Source organism: Haliotis rufescens, unplaced genomic scaffold (genome assembly GCF_023055435.1).
Source record: "Haliotis rufescens isolate VD_foot unplaced genomic scaffold, xgHalRufe1.0.p SCAF_101, whole genome shotgun sequence".
In the NCBI taxonomy this organism is placed as follows: domain Eukaryota; kingdom Metazoa; phylum Mollusca; class Gastropoda; order Lepetellida; family Haliotidae; genus Haliotis; species Haliotis rufescens.
In genome coordinates, this window is record NW_025963782.1 from 651906 (window position 1) to 658738 (window position 6833).

At 39.0% G+C, this 6833-nt stretch overlaps 1 long non-coding RNA gene across 1 annotated transcript; it reads right to left on the minus strand.

Annotated features, from left to right (window-relative positions):
- Window positions 1–3264: 3264 nt before the first annotated feature.
- LOC124121015 lies at window positions 3265–6833 on the minus strand. The gene is made up of 3 exons (XR_007219848.1): window positions 6460–6833; window positions 5594–6087; window positions 3265–5009 (listed from the first exon to the last, which is right to left on the minus strand). It is a non-coding gene; the product is annotated as an uncharacterized LOC124121015 (long non-coding RNA).

The window sequence follows — 6833 nt, forward strand, 5'->3', positions numbered from 1 at the left end:
GTCAAGTCAAGTCAAGTATTTTATTCATTTGAAGGCCACTGGCCCATCTACAGGTAAAGTGCTTACATACATATTGCAGTGGTACATGCATTTATAAGTAACGTATATCATAGTATATCGTGTTTGCAAAACCTTGTATCACTTCATAACTTTGACATATATACATGCATTTACATAAGTTTCTTAACAACCTTACATCGTTTGAAGACATTCGGATTATGGCAATTTATTACAGACAGATAGAGGTGTCTTTTGTTCTTATAGGAGTTATAAATGATAAAATGATATTCATCTTCTATCCCTAGATTACAAAGAGGACATGAACGTAAACGTAAATCAATCCACGACCCTCGCCCTTCGTTAACTTTTAAACCTCACAACCCCGCTCTCAGTCTTATCAACATTTGGCGTTGTTTTCTATCTGTTAAAAGGGTTAGGTTCTTCTCAGGTTCGTGTAAGACTTTTAAACTATTTACATATGTTATATGTTGAACTATATTCTATAGTACTATTCCATGATTGATGATACATACCCATTGCAACCTTTTTATACAGTCTAAGAAAAGTACATTTATCTCCAACACAATGAGCATTCTATACAAATCCAAATCCATGTGAAAACAATAATGTACGTAGAGTAGGTGCATGGGTTTAGTATCCAAATTAATATAGTACATACAAATATCATAGCCTTTCTTAGGAATTCTATCATTATGCATTTCGGAAGGTTTAAGCAAATATTTTATACGACAGTGTGCATATATGCATGACGGACATCGGCCACATTCTCCATGTACGATCAAATTAGGTATTTGAGGACCAGTCAGTGAGTTTGATTTAACGCCGCTTTTAGCAATATTCCAGCAATATCACGGCGGGGGACACCAGAAATGGGCTTCACACGTTGTACCCATGTTGGGAATCGAACTCGTCGGCGTGACGAGCAAACGCTTTAACCACTAGGCTACCCGACCGCCCCTATTTGAGGACCAACGTTGAGACATTTCTTGCAAGCAATTAAAGGGACAGTTTCCATATTTTCAAATATGTTTGTATCCCACACCTCAGAGCCATATAAAAAGAAAAGGCTGTTTTGGGGTGTGGAATATGTTAAACACACAGATGGATCCACCATACCAAGTTGATACAAATGATGGATGACTTCCATTAAAGCTCGTTTACCTCCTGATGACAAATCAAGAATACCTTTATTCATTTACCTGTAGATGGGGGAAATTAGTCCTAGATATCAGTATGATTCAACCGTTAAAACCTTTACACCTTTATAAAACCATTTTTCATTTCTCGACAGACGCCAACCTCTTCTAAATACCACAATATTTTTCTTGTCTAGATTTACTGTTAAACCCCATAGATCCACGTACGTTTCTAAAATATCAACTTGTTTCTGTAACCCACATACTACATCAGATACAAGTATAACATCATCTGCAGACATCAACAACAATATTTCTAGTACATCAGGGAATAATTGTACCAAATATTTACAGATTATTCATTGATAAGAAGGCGAATACAAGAGGGCTTGTTTTAAACCAATAGGACAGTTAAACTATTCACTACGCACACCATCGCTGCATCTTACACATGCTTTTACCGAAGTTTTAGGGCTCTTAACATTTTCCCGCTTAAACCAGATGCTGACAGACAATTCCAAAGCTTAGTACAATTAACCGAGTCGAATGCCTTTCTGAAGTGAACAAAGGCAACATAGAGTTTCATTTTCTTCTTTGATAATTATTTTTGTACAATGGCATTTAAAGTCACTACATGATCCATTGCAGAATAGCCATGACGAAAACCAGCTTCAGTTCCTGTTACTTTACCTCTAACATTTGCCCAGTTAGAAAGTCTGGTATTTAAAATGTAGTTAATATAAATTTTACTACACACAAAGGTGGTACTCCTCTGTATTATCTGGATTTTGTTTGTTGCCTTTCTTATGTAGGGAATTTGTCCAGGATTCAGGAAATCAAATTCAAAATCAAGCTTGTTAAATAAAGTTCTTAAGAATGGAAACTTGACAGGTTCAGAACATTTTACCATTTGAATGATAATATTTTCCTGTCCAGGGGACTTCCCATTCTTTATATGTTTGATTTCTGCCTGAATCTCTAGATCCGTGATGTGCCACTCCTGAATGCACGTATTAATAAAATCTGAAGAAAATTCTACATGGTCGGTAGTATTGCTATTCTCACAAAATTTCATCACAATTATTAAACACTTTCTTATTTTTTATCAGTTTATTACCCCGGTCTCACGGGCCTGATAAACTTCTTAACTCTTTCCAAAACAGATGAGTCCTTAACACATGATTTAAGTATTTTTCTTTTTATATGCTGATAATTGTATTTTGATACTTTGCTTGATACTATGTTTGTATTTATTTCTTCTGTGACAATAAATTAGTTTACTTTCATTTGACTTTTTTTGGCGGAATTGCCTCAGATGACATCTAGCTTCTCGTTTAGCCTGTTGAAAGTCCAAATTATAAAATCCATCGGTGGCTTGTGTCTATTAACAACACGTTTCTGCAAACATTCAGCTGCATTGAGAATAATATTTACAAACATGTTAGTTTCTAATATACTTATCACTTTTTTAATATTTGTTTGTTTGTTTGTTGTTTAACACCGCACTCAGCAATACTCCAGCTATATGACGGCGGTCTGTAAGTAATCGTGTCTGGACCAGACCAGCCAGTGATTGACAACATGAGCATCGAATTGGGATCGATGACATGCATCAACCAAGTCAGCGAGTCTGACCACACGATCCCGTTAGTCGCCTCTCACGACAAGCATAGTCGCCTTTTACGGCAACCATGGGTTGCTCAAGACCTATTCTACCCCGGATCTTCAAGGGTCTACTTTTTAATAGAAGGGGACGAATTACTAAGCGTATCTAAATATAATGTAGCCTTGTTCACATCCCATCTGTATTTACACCATTCTTTCTGGATTCTCGGCATTTGAATTTTTTAATTATGGTCAGAAGGAAATTTTAAAAATAGCGTCAATACTTGGAATCGACCGTACATTCCATAAGAAATTCATGACAAAACGTATGTACATCAACGGAACCAATAAAATAACTGACCACACTGCACCCTTGTTGAGATATATAGGTGTACCTCTCTTCCATATCACCACATGGTCTACCATTAAATATGTACAAATTATGAGTAAAACATAACTCACGTAGCTTATGCCCGAAGGCGTTAACAACATTATCGTGGGGCTGTCTATGATTAATAGGAGGTGACTGTTCCTCGGGAAAGGCCGTGGTATCGAGGCCTGGTTAGTGTGTGTCTCTGGTGGGTTATTATCCCCACCTACACGAGTGTTCAGGTCCCCGTATATGATCTCACAGTCGTGGTCAGCATGCTCAGTCAGCCACTGGCCAACTTTCTCTGTAGCCGTTGTCTTATCAGTTGCCACACACAGTGTTGAATCGATAGGGCATACATTCCAAACAGTAAAATAACTCTGCTACCACAAAGTGTTTTATCAGTCTTTAAGCCTACAACGTTATCAATGTCAAGTGTAATTTTTGTAGCAGTATGTAGTTATTGTGTTCTTCACCAACAAGATTACACCGCCGGAATGTCAACCAGCCTTAGCTAGCCAATGGCCTTTAGCGATAGACATACCATAAGTAGAGAGCTGAGGTATGGCTTCTTCTTTGTCAATGAAAGTTTCGACTAGGCATACAAAAAAATATTATTTCGAACGTTTATATATTTTCCATAAATTCAGAATCTTATTTTTGCTGCAAAGCCTTCAATATACCAAGGTTAAAGTTTGAAGTCTGAAGGGACACTGGCATGTTTTGCACTGATAAGTATTCAAAGTTATGGGCCCCTAGCTATTATCCATCGTATCACCGCAGCCAGGTGGTGTCACAGGAGCACAAGGGCGCTGGTCTAGCCCGGGGGTACCTTCGGCTTGAGTTTAGTCTTGAGTTGTTTTCAGGAGTCCCAGGCCTCATAATCAGCTTACCGTTCTTTATCAATATTCCAGCTATATCACGGCGGGGTACACCAGAAATGGGCTTCACACATTGTACCCATGTCGGGGATCGAACCCGGGTCTTCGGCGTGACGAGCGAACGCTTTAACCACTAGGCTACCCGACCGCCCCTGATCGTTAAGGATAGAGAAATTCTGTCTTTACAGCTATCAAACGATTCATCCTGTTGATCTCAGAGCCTTGTCTCTACAAGTTCAACTTTAACGTTAAGTGAGTCGATATCGCCGTATATGGCACCCTGCGCATGGCTTACTCTATAAAGATCATTTCGCATGTCTGATAGTGTGGTTTGTCAATGAGACATTGCATCATGGATGAGCCATCGCTTCCTGTCCGTCAAGTGGAGGTCGTTCCCGCTGATCAGTGTCATCCTCACGGCACAGTAATGTTGACGTGCGGATATGCCAAACATAGGGAAAAGACTTTCTCGAAACCGCGTATCCAGCTTGGCTAAAACAGCCCCTGTGGCTACATCGATAAAGACGATCCTCCCTCTCCATATATCCACTGCAATACCATAGTGCAGGGTAGTCTCTGTCCCGGGCGAGTGATGCATTCTGATAGTTTGGCGCACATCCTGCCTCCCCTCTTGCCAAATGGATGTACAGATCACTGGTCGATGTAAGTTGCAGCAGCTCACACTGACACACCAGTATCGGGGCTGACATCTGATATGGTAGTTACCGTCTACAGAACCTACCTCTGCAATACCCATCTCCAAGATAGAATCGCCTGATTCCAACACACCTCTACCCATCTTCACAACAGAATGTGTCTCCCAGTATTGAACAACATCACTTCCATGATTGAGGCTGTGGGTACTAGTGGTGCCACGGTACTGCATCAGCTGGCCCCAGCTCCATTGCCGTGTTGGCCGGTTCACCAGATGGCAGTCTTGAGTTACATGGCAATGCTGTCGGTTGGCCCGGTCAGCGTGCATATAAAGTATAGGACCTACAATTAAAGAGATGAATCATATACTGCGTGCACTTGGGAAATCTTGTTTGCCGTCTATTAATAAAAATAGTCTGTAAATCAAAATATCTATTTGTCATCAGTGGATCAAATACACTACACTATACATTCGTTCATATGACTAATGGGGGCGGTCGGGTAGCCTAGTGGTTAAAGCGTTCGCTCGTCACGCCGAAGACCCGGGTTCGATTCCCGACATGGGTACAATGTGTGAAGTCCATTTCTGGTGTCCCCCACCGTGATATTGCCGGAATAATATCATGAGCGGCGTTAAACTATACTCACTCACTCATTCATATGACTAATGATGACCCTTCTTCATTTGCAATTTTGGGATTTTTCTTTCAAAATATAATTCGTTCTATTTTTTCTGGGTCAAGACAGAAAATTGAATAAATATATCTTCATTTATCGACCCAAAGGATAGGTGACATTTTTGGATAATGAATTTGCAGCAATATAATGTTTAATGTCATCGTTTGATAAGTATATATGATGCAGCAACAACGAACCAGATGCTACTTCATTACAACGGTCGTAATATTCAATTTGAATTAACTTACATGCTACATAAAGTTGTCGTATAGACTCATGATAAGTTAAAGGTGACCCTGAAAATAGAAACTTTTCTGTTGAACATCAAGGAATAACATGACACAAACAAATGCATATACACATGGCGAGAACTTGGTGCTTCATTTACATCCGCAAAGGCTAATATTTGTATGCATGAATCTAAGGTTAGACACACATTGAGACGGTTTCAACAAACTTTGTCCAAAGAAGGATGTTATGTTTATGGGTGATAATGTACAATTTTTTAACATTAGACATGCAGTTTTAAATTTAAAGACTGTAGAAGTGACACCTGTTTATAATATAATATTATCCAGTTCATTACCTCTTACTAACTCTTGAATAAAACTATACTGAGATAATCCTCCTGAAGGGAAGTATTTTCGAATGCATGATTTAGTAAATATTGATATGTATACAAACGAAGATTTTGTTGTGAAGTTTCCACGTGTGTCCTCTTTTCTCCGTGAATTTGAATTCCCTATAAACAAACAGTTTAGTTAAACTTCGTTACATTGCATTCATATGTAACTAAAGCTATTGTTATCTAATATTTTAAACTTTTTGTCAGTGATATCCATAAAAACCTATTTAAACTACGGTTATAACGAACTCAAGGGGACCACTAATTTTAGTTCGTTATAACCGTAGTTCGTTATACGCATATATACAGCATAACTACAGCAAATTTTATTGACAAAAAAGTAAGTTCGTTATATCCGTCAGTTCGTTATAAGCGTGTTCGTTATATACGTAGTTTACTGTATTAATCATTACAGTTCCGCATTTGCTGTAATTGATGGACGACCAAACGATAAAATATACATTGAATTACCAAATATCAAATACTCACCATGTCCCCAACGGAAGATGCACCCCTTCTATCTATTCGAGGGGAACCTGCATGGATAATGAGCATCATCAACGGCCAGAAATACTGATTTTTCTAATTATAAGCTTCCAGTGTACGAATAGGGGCGGTCGGGTAGCCTAGTGGTTAAAGCGTTCGCTCGTCACGCCGAAGATCCGGGTTCGATTCCCGACATGGGTACAATGTGTGAAGCCCATTTCTGGTGTACCCCGCCGTGATATTGCTGGAATATTGCTGAAAGCGGCGTAAAACCATACTCACTCACTCCCTCACTCATTGTACGAATAGATCTCAAATTTCTTGAAATTTAAAAGTATGTGCTACACTCGATCAGAACAAAAAACAAGCACGTTTCT